Source organism: Rhinolophus hipposideros (genome assembly GCF_964194185.1).
Source record: "Rhinolophus hipposideros genome assembly, chromosome: X".
Lineage (NCBI taxonomy): Eukaryota > Metazoa > Chordata > Mammalia > Chiroptera > Rhinolophidae > Rhinolophus > Rhinolophus hipposideros.
The window spans coordinates 15,284,827-15,293,108 of record NC_138046.1 but is presented as its reverse complement, the minus strand read 5'-3'; positions in this window follow the sequence as shown (position 1 = coordinate 15,293,108).

Genomic DNA, 8,282 nt, shown 5'->3' with positions numbered 1-8,282 from the left:
CTATATAAATAAAGGATTTACTGCAGAACCCTATAAATAGAGAAATCCTCTAGTCAAGTAGAGCTTCTAGAAGTGAGATATCTGACTACCTGAATTGTAATGGCCTGAGGGGAATTATTAAAAATGGTAATTCTTGGGTCCGTCCCCAGACTGGCTCCCCAGGTCATTCTGAGTCACGTTTAAATTTGAGAACCACATGTAAATCATAGAACCACATTTAAATCAAACTAGTTTTGCAACAAAAAAATGGTTTCCAGGGTCAGTTTACGGAGGCTTATTTTTTTTCCAAAGGGAGAACTATGCAACTTTGGGAGAAAACTGAGCTTCAGTGTGGAATGAATTGTTCCCATTGGGGAAAAAAAAGCCAGCCTTGATTCTTGCTCTGCCCATATCCCTCCTAAGCACACAATTGCTTCCGCTTATGTAATTGACATTTCCTATAAGGGTAGCTTTAGGAATTTTAAAAAATGATTTGTGTTGTGATACTGTTAGAGGATCTTTTTACAGCTCTACCAGTGTTATTATAATCCCATCACACCTACTAGAGAATTCCTGTGAAACCAGCTCAAAATAAAGGAGTGTTAGCAGGTAAAAATGCAGCATATGCCCATGACCTCCAAGATCAGATAGGTCAGGGTGCATCAACAACATTATTGGAACAATCTTGTTTTGAGTAAAATGAATCCAGTTTTCATTTGATTTCCAGTATCCATACATGCTGTTAATATTGTTGCTTTTATAGTCAAAATGTAATTACAGGCTAATAATAGGGTTATGCTAAGATGTGCAGCCACTATTTGATTTGGCATCTGTGCTCATGTGCATGCGTGTGCATGCGTGTGTGTGTGCGCGCGCGTGCGCGCGCGCGCCAGGAGGAGGTTGAGACAGGAAGTTGTGCTATCTTTATCTGGATAGTGAATTAGGGATTTCCAGATGTTTGGTGTGTATCATGAATGTTCCAGGTGAGCAGTGGGCCTTCCGGAATGGCTGCTAGTTCTCACAGAGTTCTATATACTTTGTTTAATTAGAGTATTTGCAAGCTGAGGTTGAATTAGCAGCAGAGTCCATATCCTCTGTCAATTGTCAGCATCTTGAATGAGAACAGAGGTGGGTTTACTCTAAAGCACATGAAACTTAAGTTTCAGGGCTTCTCACTTGGTCTGGACCCTGTTTGCTCTGGGTGTATTGGTTGTTGTAGTGTTCAGCCTTGGAAGACGAATTCAAGTTGCGATCAAGAAACATTTCCATGTAAGCATTTCTGGTAAATAGCCTAAAGAGATTTCCAAATTTTAAGCTTCAGTAATTTTCTCATTCTCAATAAATAGCCATGTTCATATGTAATTTTTCCATTTGTGTTCTTGGTTGTTGTTGTTGTTGTTGTTGTTTTTCCTAAGGAGAACCACCAATTATGTAAGATTCAGGCCCCCTGAAACCAGACTCCCCCTTAAAAAACAACACATTATAGTTTAAAGAATTAATTTAAAAGGTTTAAATACAAGAGTTACTAGTTACGAGCTTTGTGGTTTTGTGCATATCATGGAATGTCTCGAAGCCTCAGTTCCTTATCTTTTAAAATGAGAATAATAATGCCACTCTCAAAGAATTGTTTGGAAGATTCTCTGAAGCACCTGTGTATAGGGCATGACACGTGCATATTAGGGAGGCCTATGTGGCTGTGATGGTCATAGTATTCCCACAAAGGAAGGTTCTGGTCACATCGTAGCATTTTAATGGGAAGGGCATGATTGACAGAGGGGAACTATCCACAACCTGACAAATACATGTCACAAATGAGGGGGATCCTGGAGTACAGGGCCAGGTCTGTTTTGTTCAACACTAGATCCCTAGCACATGGGTAGCACATGTAGTAGGTGTTTAATAAATGATGCTAAATGCTTATGAATGGTTATAAAGGGAAGCTTCTTTCACACATATTGTGATATACAGAGATACTGATATACGGGGATAAGTTATCAGAGAAACACTTTGAAAGATTAGCACCACCTCCATTGGTTAGCAGTTATTCATAAATAGCATAGGTTTCTTTTTTTAATTATTTTTTCAGTTGATATTCAATGTTATTTTCTATGAGTCTCAGGTGTACAGCATGGTGGTTAGATGTTTCTATCATTTATGCAGTCATCCCCCCAGTTAGTCTGGTACCCACCTGGCACTAGACACAGTTGTTGCAACATTACTGATTATATTCTCTATGCTGTAATAGTATAGGTTTCTTGAAAAATTGCATGTGTCTATACTTCTATCAAAATAATATAAACATCTAAATAATTTTTGAAAAATTGTCAGGGAGTTTGTTCTGGATACCAAATGCCTAAACCCACAAATATATCAGATTAAATTCAGGTGCTTGGTGATTTTTATCATAGCCTCTATTAATGTGTCTGCTACAAGACTGAAACCTTTGGGAAAGCAAGATTTTGATTTTTTTTCCCCTTATTTTCATCTCTCTTGCTATCCGTTTCCCCTCCAATATAATATGTGTTTAATGAATGACTTTGATTGACTGGTTTCTTAAACCCTTAGTTTGTTATTGGCAATTTACCTTTAGTATCTGAGGAGTAAGAGTGAGAAAGGACCCAACACTAGTAAAACATCCACTCAGTGATAGGAAATTAACAAATACACAGTGAAGTATCACAGCAGTTCTGTGAGGTGGTTTTTAAAAGAGGTTACATACTTGTATTTTCCTGTTACAGGAGAATTGAAGCAAAAATAAGAAAATGTGTTTAATTAAAATGAGAAATGGTCTGCTGAGATTGAATGTGGGGAGTGTGTATATGTGTTTGTGTGTGTGTGTGTGTGTGTGTGTGTGAATCAGTGTTTGTATCTATGCACACTTACATTTCTATGTATCTGTGTGCTGCATTAAATGGGTTTTTGATCATGGGTCTCAATCTGATAGGTGTCAAATGTTGCAGATTGTGTGGTGCACAAAGAATGGGAAAATCATATTCGAATGTATTAGATAACCTTCAGAGGCAACAACCAAATGCACCACTGTTCTCATGATCTTGTCTATTGTTAATTGTTAAAAAACAGCATTTGCTTTATTAGAATCCTAAAGTAAAACATGTGGAATGCATGAGGACACCATGAACTTAATTCCTTTGTACTTGGCATCACTCAAACACTGCCTTCTTGCTTATTTTATTTATTTTAATTTAATTTCTACCCAACCACACCTATGACCGTAGGTGCGACTTATTTGTATTATTGCACTAGTATTATTGCACTAGTATTATTGCGACAGCTCACTAGATCTGGTGAGCTGTTTTCCAACGAATCATAAAACAGCCACTAAATATTTCTTAACTTTCCCCTAGACAAACAGATCACCTTGTATAGGTGTCCCCAACTATCACCAACAATGCTACATACTCTGCTCTTGAAAGTTTCACTTTAGGATTTATCTATTCTAGATTTTCTACCGTGTTTCCCTGAAAATAAGACCTAATCGGAAAATAAGCCCTAGCATGATTTTTCAGGATGACATCCCCTGAACATAAGCCCTAATGTATCTTTTGGAGCAAAAATGAATATAAGACCCAGTCTTATTTTCAGGGGAACACGGTAGAATAGTTGGTGGATCTCAAATGAAATGTAGAAGACCACTCAGTTCTATTTCATCCACTTAAATTGACCTCAGATAGAAACATTTTATTTATGCTGAAAGAGACTTGGTACCAGTTTAGTGTCCAACGACATGGTATTTTAAACAATTGACGGGCTTTCCTCAATCCATCTTTGAATCATCATCTCTTCTACTCTGAGCAGAGCAGGTAGTATTCAACCCAGTTGAAATTAGGCTAAGAACACACTGCTCATGACTTTGGGCTCCTAAAGGACCTCCAGAGCAAGTGCGTTTCCTGAGGCAAAAATGAAGACAAATCAAAGTAAGGGGTGACAGTGCTGAAAATGAAAAGATGGATGCAGTTAGAATTTAAAGACTCGAGACGGAGGAAGTGGTCATATGTGAGGTATAGGGAAATTCAAGTGGATTTTGAATACAGGCTGAGAGCCAGAGATGAACCCCACCCCCTGCAACTCAGGGCTCATCACACTATACTCAATTCCTCTAGCACATTGTATATTTTGATACCTGTGATCATACAACTCAGTCTACATGGAATCCCCTTTCCCAACTCCCTTGCAATTTGAGAACCTTTTCATATTTCAGATCTCAACTCAAACACTACCTGTTCCTCAAAGATTTTCCTGTTGTTAACATGCAGTGATTCGTCGTCTGCTCTGTGACCTCTGAGCATTTCACTTAAAGCTCTTTTAACTAAGGTGTCATTTGTGAAGTGCTCCAGATATGCCTATGACCACAGGTACCACTAAAAAAGAACTGAAAACATTTATCTGTAAGTAAGAAAGGGGGAGGGAAAAAAAGGAAAGAAAAAAAAGATATATGTGCTCCGATGTTCATTGCAGCTTTATTTAGAGTGGCCAAGACTTGGAAACAACCAAAGTGTCCTTCAGTAGATGATTGGATAAAGAAGTTGTGGTATTTATATACAATGGAATATTACTTGGCCATTAAAAAGAAGAAATAGTGTCATTTGCAACAACATGGGTGGATCTTCAGATTATCATGCTAAGTGAAATAAGTCAGACAGAAAAAATCAAGAATCATATGACTTCACTCATATGTGGCATATAAAATTGAAAGCAACAAACAAAGAAAACGAAGAAACAAAACCTGATAGACACAGACAATAGTTTAATAGTTACTAGAGAAGAAGGAGAAAGGGGATGGTCGAAGAGGGTAAAAGGGGCCAAATATATGGTGATGGAAACAGAACGGACTCTGAATGGTAAACACACAATGCAATATACAGATGATGTATTACAGAATTGTACGCTTGAAACCTATGTAATTTTACTAACCAATGTCACCCCAATAAATTTAATAAAGATAAAAAAGAGCTGTCCTCTTCAATCCCTCCTTCAAGCTTTGCCATCCTACCACTTCCCCCCAAACACCCAAACTCTAGCTTCTTTTATTTCTATCTCCCTAGCCCTAAGTTTCTGACCAGCTTGGTGTTTAATTTTGACCCTTCATCCTTCTTACTTTGTCATATAAAGATTTGGTAATCCTGTGTCACACTATTTTCTTTGAGTTGACCTAGAAACTCGATGTGATGAAACTCTTCCTGCTCTATGGCCCACAACAGCAGGAAGAAACTTTTAGATTTTTTTCTCTATCTCAGGCTCCTTGTATCTTGGGAGTTAAATTCCACAGGCCATCCGTAAGTGAGAAAGAGAGATTAGACATGAAATACAACGAGCCTCAATAAAAATTCACTGACTGAAAGTGGAAAATAAATGAAATTCCAGTTGTTAATTTTTTTCTCATAATCTTTGACTTTCAGAAATGTCACAAATGAAAATAAGAGTAAATTAATATTTTATAAAATATATTAAAGTAATATATGTGATCATAATCAAATCAATTTTGGACTGTTAAAAAGACTTTTAAAAAGACATATATTTAAATGCATTTTATATTTAAATACATTTTTATTTTAAAACTACACCCATAGTTAAGTGGCCTTTTAATTAAGCAGCCACAATAGAGCAGCTAGTCAGCTGGAGTATTTTCCTAAAGGGTCGTGATCTGAAAAACACTGGAAGAATTTCTAAGTGAGGCAGGTGTAATGTGTCTTATGAGTTTTTATTCTACACATTAAATATTCATAGACCCAAAGTCAACGTGCCAGCAAAGTTCCTTGTCCATTTCTTTTGGTGACCACATCCAACTGTAAGAGAGCTTCGCTATCTTGGAAACAAATTGCTCCCTTTTTGTGACAAATCCTAAGAGAATTTGGGAACTAAGAAATGCATCTAATAGACATGATGTTTTTCTTGATTAACAGGATTAAGAAGTTTGTGTGTTTATTGACTTCTACTCCAGACAAAAACAACAGTACAGGCTTTCCCTGTTTTACTGTCAGTAGACCAGCCAGGAGATCCTGCTCAGGCTTCCTAGCAATTGCAAGTCACACTAAAGCAACAGCATGTGCAGCAAATAGGAAAATATCACCCTATCTAATTCAGCTCTTGAATTCTCAATGAGAGAAATCACTTCACAATGTGAATTGCTCAAATTACACAACAACTTTTTGGGCAAAGGCAAGTTGTAATTTATTGTCGCTTAGAAGGCTCAAAAATATATTTGTCTCAAGGTCATTTTGGAATTATCATTTTGTTAATGTGTTTCTTCCCCTGGGCAAAGGGACTAAATCAAATATATACTTTTAAACCCATAGCTACTTTAAAACAAAACAGAACAGAAAAAAAAAAACTGCTATGATTCTGGTCTTTAGATTCTCTTCACTCTTTTCATTTTGCAATGCTTTGACAAACCAACAACTGTGCTGTCAAGTTCAGAATTTAAATAGACTTTCACAAAAAGCTTCATGAACACCAGCTGTAATGTCAGCAACCAACTCCATCTTTATTTTGTCTTTAAACAGAACGCATAGACTCAAGATGGCTCTTGCCAGCCACAGCTTGAGAGGTAGGCTGCAAGGGCGGTTCTTCCCATCTGTGAGAAGCCAAACAAAATCACAAGACAAAATGTGTGGCAGAAGAAGTGTCTACATCCCTGGAAAGTTGGATTGATATTATTTTTTGTTTTTTGGAAAATAATGTGACTGTTTTAAAATTGTCCTTGTTATGTAATCCAGTTTAAGCTGTGTATGGCACAAAAGTCAGCCTCTGAGTACGAACACATCCTGCCGAGCTGATACCATCGCTTTTTGGTGTTGCAACATTTGTGGAAATTCCAAAAGACAGAACTCCTTCATTGGCCTGGTGTAGGCAGAAAAGAAGAGAGGAAGCAGAGAAGAGATTGAGCAGATGGTAACCAATAATCTTCTGCTGCATGAAGTTTGCTAGAGGAAAGAATACAAAAGGACAACACTGAAGAAAAAATTGAGGAAGGAAAGGAGATACAACAGGGAGAGGAAAGTCAGATTTGGCAGGGAAGGCAAAAAGTTTTCGGAGCTATATAAATATTTTCTAATATACAGGCAGAGCTGATAGAGAAACTCAACTAGGAAAAAAAGAACAAATGAACAAATACATTGTGAAGAGGAAAATTGAAATAAAGCATTGAACAAAGTGAAAATGATAGAGATTTTTGTACTGAGAGAAGAGAGACCAAAAAAGATTAAAATGTATGGAGCATTCCATTTATATTTGGGAAATATATGTATATTTTTATGTTGGTCCATTGTACAGAATAAGGAATTGATGAAAACGTGGATGCAGGACCCCCGCGAAGCTTTTTCTTGGCAGGATAGTAACTCTTAGTTGATTCTTAGGTACCATTCTTGAATCTTGGTCATAGGCCTGCATGCTCTCCTGTCTGGAGGGGACATATTACCATTGGGAGGTGATGGTAAGAATTATCTTCTTTCTGATCATAATTCCTAAATGCTTTAGTGTAGAATTGTGCCATTAGGTATGGTGGCCACTAGAGCATGTGGCTATTGAGCACTTGAAACGTGGCTACTCCAAATTCAGATGAGTTGTAGGTATAAACTATTCATCAGCTTTTAAATAATTAGTATAGGAATAAGAATGGAAACTATCTCATTTATGCTTTTATATTGATAGTATATTGAAATGATCACATATTTGATATAAGAAATAAATATTAGTAAAATTAATTCCACTAGTTTCATTTTCCTTTTTTAATGTGGCCACTAGAAAATTTAAAAGTACACATGTGGCTCACATTTGTGGCTTGCATGATGATTCTATTGGACAGTGCTGGTGTAGAATGTAAGGTAAGGATGGGAATTTGAACTTTCTGCACACTGTGAGTACTATTCCAAGTCAGGTGTTACATCCTCAGTATGAAATATAGCATGTTCTATACTGACATGGGTTTATTCAGGGGAATGCACATTAGAAAATGGTCATTTTGTGAATGACAAAGGCAACAATTTTTGTAGAGAGAAGACCGTGTGTTTATGGAAGTTTCATGATTCAAGGGTATATTTTAAGCAAATCAAAGAGGCAGGAGCTGAAAATAAACCAGTTCATTTGATTCTTCAGCAGCAGTTTTATCTTAGCATCTATATTGTGAATGTGGCCTTTCGATTTCATCTATTGTTTTGTTTCTTGCTGGCAATGCCTGCTGAATGGGGCATAGCAATAATCACTAAGTTTGGATTAAAATGGGGGACAGAGCTCATAAGGAACTTTACATATCAAAGCCATCCTAGTTTTCCCTAAATAATATAACC